We start from the raw sequence: 6,467 nt of genomic DNA on the forward strand, positions 1-6,467 counted from the left end.
GTGAGGAGGGACTCTGGACTTTCATGTCAAGGCAGTGGGGCCTAGCAAAGGTTCATTAGGAACATAGAGTGCCCTGGTGAAGCCTGGGAACGCCCCACAGCGGGAGGGGCTGGCAGGGGGGGTTGGAGGGCCACTCCGTTGGGGGGAGTTCATGGGACTGCTGGCCTAAGGCACACCCACCTCGGCCACCTGCTCAGACTTGCTGAAGGTGGGGGGTGGGGACTGTGCTACCAACACACCTCAGTGTGTTGTTTCTGGAAGGGGTGCGTGGTTTGGAGTGGCCCAAGCCTAGCCATGGAGGCCTGAGCCCTGGATCTGCTCTGCCCCTTAGTGGGGGCAGGCCTGACCCGGGCAGCCCAGAGAATCCAGTTCTCTGTGTCCACAGGGATTTGGGCGGCGGCCAGCGAGCACTGGATGGGAACCGGGATAAAAGGAGCAGCGGGTTTTGTGGCCAAGGTGGTGGCAGGGTTCAGCATCAGGTGACATTCCAGCAGGCTCTGCCCCAGGGCCACTTCCGGGTACATTTCCAAAGGGCTGCCCCATTGGTGACCAATTGGAGGGTCCCTGATCCCAAGCAGCAAGTCTGAGAAGCCAAAGAGCAAAGGCGATTTGGCCGGCCCGGCAGTCCAGCCTGGACAGTCAGTTGCTAGTTAACCCAGAGCCAGGGAGCAAGGAGAGGTCAAACGTAGAAGCTGTTTACCAGACCAGACCGTGGGGAGGCGTCTAGCCACCTAGCGTGGGATCCAGGCACCTAGCTGTCAGTGGGCCAAGAGTCCAACCTGGGCTCAGCAAGGGCCTGGACATGATTTGCTGGACTTGGAGACGCCCACTCAGGGGTCAGGCACTAGGGGCACCAACCCCTGGGCAGGGGAGCAGGCCTCCTGCCCCATGGGGGAGGAAAAGAATCCTGCAAGAGTGTTTGCACATGGCAACTGCCATTCAGACGCCTGCTGTACCCAGGCCAAAGGGACGTCGTCCGCCCTGGAGCATCCCCCACCACTGGCAGATGGAGAACATTCCTCCAATGCCCAGGGCAGGGTTACCAGGCCTTCCACTCTTGGCCCCAAGTGCTGGTCCCGCCCGGGGAGCTGAACTTCCGTAGCAGGCACTGGGCTTGTCTGTTTTGCAGGAAGCTATGATGCCAGTGGGCAGGGCAGGAGGGCACTGTGGGAAGGTCCTTGATAGGGGGCACCTGGTTGCTAATGGGACGGTCAATGATTCGAACCCATCAGTCAGAATCTGTCAATGCTCTGTCCTATCTTGTCACTGTGAGTCTGTGAGTCGGCATCGGGCTGATGGCTGTAGGGTTTCCTTTGGGTTCAGTGTGAGACTGGGACGCAACGGTCCACCTTCTGGGGGTGCCGCACCCAAACCACTTCTGGGGGGTGCTGCATCCCAACCACTTACTGTTAGTGTTTGGACCACAGTCATGGCCATGGCATCATTTCTTATAGCAACCGCAGAGGTGATGTTGTTCCTCAGGAAGTGGTGAGTGGATTCGAACTGCTGACCTCTCTGTTAGCAGCTCCACACGTAACCCTCTGAGCCACCAGGATTCCCTCATGGCGGGTCCTAGAATAAGGTCTATTCTACAAGCCTCGAGGGGAACCTCTGCCTCATGCCAGGCTGAAGCTTTTTGTGCTGTGGTTCAGAGAAAGGAGGGAGGGACAGGAAACCCCGGATCCAGAGACTGGCCCAGGACCACAGCATGGCAGGCCGTGGAGGCCAGAGAAAGCACCTTGAAGAGTTCAGATAAAGAAAGACCAGGTGTCTTTAGCAGAAAAGACAAGACCAGCATGATGGAAGGACCGTCCTGCCAGGAAAAGAGATGCTGACCTTGGAACATCTGTAAGGACCAGGCTTGTGGAAGGGATCTTCTAGGCATAGCTTCAGGGACACCTTAAGGTAAGAGGTGAGGTGGCGCTATCACCCCATGTTGTGATAAAGCAGGCGTGCTAGTTAAGTTTTGGTGCCAACAGGACTCGCGTAGGAACATGTGGGGCAGAGTTGAGCCTGTCAATCAGGGAGGCAGCTTGATTGGAGGATGACCAAGATAAATGGCCCTCTGGATGCCTGCCTCCATCTCTCTCTCTGCTTCATTTTCCTGCTGTTGAGACACTCAGAGAGCTAAGGAGACACATGGAGCGTCCATGCTAATACTTCCACACCACTGGACCCACAAGACTTTTCACCCATTGACCTGTGATCTTCCTGCATTGGGCATCATTGTTTCTGACCGCGTGAGTCTGAAGAGGGATTTATGGCCAGTATCAGACGTATGGACTTGATCTGGACTGGGCTGTTTGCGTGATATATAATTACTTCTTTCTTACCCATCTATGAGTGTCAACGAATTTGTTTCGCTAGTCAATCCAGCCTAACACAGCAGGGCTCCAAAGGGCAACCAGGTGACTTATATCGGGTCACAAGCTCCCTGGCCCCTGACCTCAGAGACTGTGGAGCGACTGAAGGCGGGGACGCTGGGATGCTGGGGACTCCTGTAGCCCCGAGTAGGTAATCCTGGGTCCTGTGAACAGTGGGTGAGCAGTTCTAGTATAAACATGCTTCTCACATTAGTCATCCCCCCACCCCCCCACCCCGGGGAAATGGAGGTTGGTAAAGGGCTGTAAACCTGCTGTGCTACTGACTCAGGTGGGTACTGACTGGTGGGTGGGGGTGGTGCCTGAGTGGAGCGTGGTTGGAGTCTTGGAAAGCAGCAGCATGCACACCCAGGCACCGCCCGTCTCTGGCCATCCCGGGCTGGCTGACTAGGGTAGGGTCTCTTTCATGCTGGGATATCCTCATGCCCTCTGCCTCTGGATTTATGCTCAACCTTGTGGCTAATACAGAGAGCAACAGTGGCCCTAAGGGACCCAGAGTCCAGGCCGACTGCCCTGAGGGAGTTGCAGACCTTGTTCCAGAAACAAAAGGGGTGAAGAGAGAGCAAGCCGGTGAGCAGCCTTCATCAAGCTGTCCCATATTCCCTCTGCCATCCACATGCAGGGCTGGCCTGGCCCAGGGCAGGGCAGGCTCGGACGGGGCACCCAGTCTTCCCAGCCTCGCCCCAGCCTGGGCCAGCAGTAAGGGGGTGGTGTGGTGGCTGGAGTCGCCTCTTTGGGGAGGTCTGCTTTGGGGGGACTCTGTGTTAGTCTGGGTGGACTAGAGAAACAAATTCATAGACACTCATATGTGTATAAGAAAGAGCTTTATATAAATAGCAACTGTTTATTGGAAAAACATCTCAGCCCAGTCCAGATCAAGTCCATAAGTCCGATATTATCCTATATGTTCAATACCAGTCTATAAATTCCACTTCAGACTCATGCAACGACACTGAATATAGGAAGATCACAGGCTAGTGGGTGGAAAGTCTTGTGGATCCAGATCTCAGTGCTGGCATGGGTCTCCACATGGCTCCTCCAGCTCTAGGGCTCTGGCTCCATCAGCATAGCTCCATGTATATTGTCAGCAGGAATTTGAAGCAGAGAGGGTGTGTGTCCCACCTCCAGGGAGGAAGACAGGAGTTCCCAGAATCCTCGGGAGAAGGCCATGCTCACAGAGGCCTCATTGGCTGTGGCCTGATTGACAGGCTAGGCTAGACTCCACCCCTTCGCAAGTTGCTGATATGGAACTGCCACAGACTGCTTCCTTCCCCCCCCCCCCCCCATATACCTTAAACCCTCCATTTTGTGGGGAGGAGTGGTAAATACCCTAAAGAAATCAAGAATACAACACGAACAGATATATGTATCCCTGTGTTTACTACAGTGATGTCCACAATAGCTAAACCATGGAAACCGCCCCAAAACCCCAACTCTAGAGCAACGGCTAGCAAGCTCTGGTACATTCTTCCTCTGGAATATGATGCATCCATTAAAAACTGCTCCAACACCGCAAGAGCTGGACAACACTGGAGCCCCTTATGCTTAGCAGACTCGGTCACTCTTAACAGAGATAAATATTTAACATCGCCATTAATATAAGGACAAATCAAGAAGAAATGTGGTTTATACACCAATAGACAAGACTTTGAGGCGGCCAGGGACAGCAAGGGATGGTGGGGGTTGGGGGGGGATAAAAAATGAGTGAATGAATGAATGGGGGAACTGCTTCCTGAAGCTTGAAAACAAACAGGCCAGAGGGACCCGGGCTCCTCTGCCCACTGCTTTCCAAGGTGGCCTTAACGGGTTTGCCCACCATCTGTCCGAGGCCCCCTCCACGCCCTCCCCAGTCCAGGGTGGGAGTTGAGCAAGACCCAGCTTTGCAATAGGACTGCGAATTTGTGCTCCAAATTTCCCAGTGGGAATCAATACTACAATACAATCTTACCACTATCGCCAGACCGCCCTGGACGGCAGGTCCCAGAAGGGATACACACCTCTGACCTCACACTGCCCCTCAATCCCTTCTGTCTCTTGGCGCAGCGACCTTATGGAACAGGGTAAAAGTGCTCTATTAAGCTTCTGGCTGATCGTTGAAAATTCTGGAGTTCCAACATGCCAGCCAGCTCCTGGGGAGAAAGATGTGGCAGACAGTTTCCGTCAAGGTTTGCAGCCTTGGGAACGTCAGGGGCGTTCTACCCTATTCTCACAGGGTCGCTGTGTGTTGGCTTTGCCAACAGGGCAAGGGGTTTTAATCTGTACCTGAAACAGACCTACCTTCTTATCTTTCTCCCTGCAGAGCTAGTGGCAACCACCCACCTTTCCTTTAGCTCAACCTTGGAGGCACAGGGTCTAGAAAACTAAGTTCCATTCCGGCCCAAGGAGCCCTGGTGGCATTGGGGTTACCCCGGGCTACTAACTGGGGTAGTTCTAAACCACCATCCTCTCTGAGAAATACTCCTGGAAAATATTATAGTCTGGAAACCAGGGGCCTCTCTGCTCTGTCCTATAAGGTCACAAGGAGTCAGCAATGAGTTTGGATTTGGACCCAGGCCAGGGCCTCTAAGTAAGGATTCTCACCCTTCTGAGCTCAGACTCAGGTGTTTGAGCGAGGGGAGGGGCCGGCCTGAGGTTTATCGCTCAGGCAACCCGGTGATTCAAGGAGTTTAGGCTCCAGGTTGTCATAGATGGAGGCAAACAAACCGCCCAGGAGTATCCCTTCCTTTCCCCTTTGTCGCCTTCATCCCCACCTAGCCGGTGACCCACGGTCTCCCCTTCCCCCACGGCAGCTCGGGCCCAGCAAAAACGCCCGGCCGCTGAGCCACACCGCCACAGGCTCAGTCGCGCACGGCTGGCGATCCCCAGGCAACTGGGCGGCATCACGAGGCCGGGCACCCCGGGGACCCACGCCGGGCTCTCTCTCCACGTCCCCCAGGACCCGGCCAGGCCCAACAACTGCTTCTCGCTCGGTGCGCCAGGGTCCCTCCGGGGTTCCAGCGCTCGCTAGTGGGGCCTCGCGGAGCCACGAGACGCCCAGCTCACCCCCCCAGGCTGGACCCCAGGGGGCGGGGAGGGGACCGGAGGAAGGCGGCCGGCGCGGCTCCTCTTGTTTACGGTACTGGAGCGGTCCCAGCCCGGCGTCCCTTCCCCATTTCTGCGGCACCGGAGGGGAAAGGGTGGTGCTCGCAGCTGATCCTTCGGGGTGGGGGTGGGGGTGCGGGCTTGGAGCCGGGGTGGAGTCCGCTGGGCCCGAGGCGGAGATCGAACTCGTGGAAAAGTTCGGCCGCGGGAGGGGAAGGGGTGGCGCGCAGGCCCTGGGGGCCCAGTTCAATCGTAACTCGGGGAACCAGGCCCGGAAGGCTTCCTAGGAGCTGTCGGACCAGGGACGCGGGACGCGGGGAGGATAGCGCACTGGAGCTGAGCCGCCATGGCAGCGATCGCGGGCAACCTGGCGCGGGGCAGTCGGACCTGAGCGTGAGTTCCCACGCGCGCTTGGGGCCCGGGGGAGCACCGCGCGTGCCAGGGGCGGACACTCAGCGCGAGGAAAGGGGGCGCAGGAGGCGTGCCAAAGAAGGAGTTTGTGTGTGAGGGTGCTGGTGGGGCTCGCTCCCGTCCGGAGCAGCGAACTGCGGCCGGCGTGTGCTTTCCACGGGAGAATCGGGGCGAAGGGGACACAGGCCAAGATCGCCCCGCCGCGTGGGCCTATGCGCGCGCGCTGCGGGAGGGGAGCTGCTGCCCGCTGGGCGTGCTGGGCTGTACCCCAAACCGCTTTCGGGAGGCAGCGGTGTCCCGAAAGTGAGTGCGCGTGAGTACGCGCGCGCCGACGTGCGGGGGCGTGGCGGTAAACACAAGGACCCACCCAAGGGCTCCGCCGCACCTCCGAGCTCCCTCCCCGCCCTAAAGTGCGCCTCGGCCGGCCAGGCGGTGAGTCCCCGGGGGCTGGGCGGGCGGGCTTTGTTACCTCGTAAACCCCAGGCACATACCTGGAGCGCGGCGAGCGCCGATAAGCGCCCTGAATGGAGGTGATGTCACGGTGATGCAGGCGCCCGCCCACCCGCGGCTGAGAGGGGCCGATCGCGGGGGAGA

This window comes from Echinops telfairi, unplaced genomic scaffold, assembly GCF_000313985.2.
Source record: "Echinops telfairi isolate 266 unplaced genomic scaffold, ASM31398v2 ScPeMD7_7458;HRSCAF=8496, whole genome shotgun sequence".
NCBI classification, from domain to species: Eukaryota; Metazoa; Chordata; class Mammalia; order Afrosoricida; family Tenrecidae; genus Echinops; species Echinops telfairi.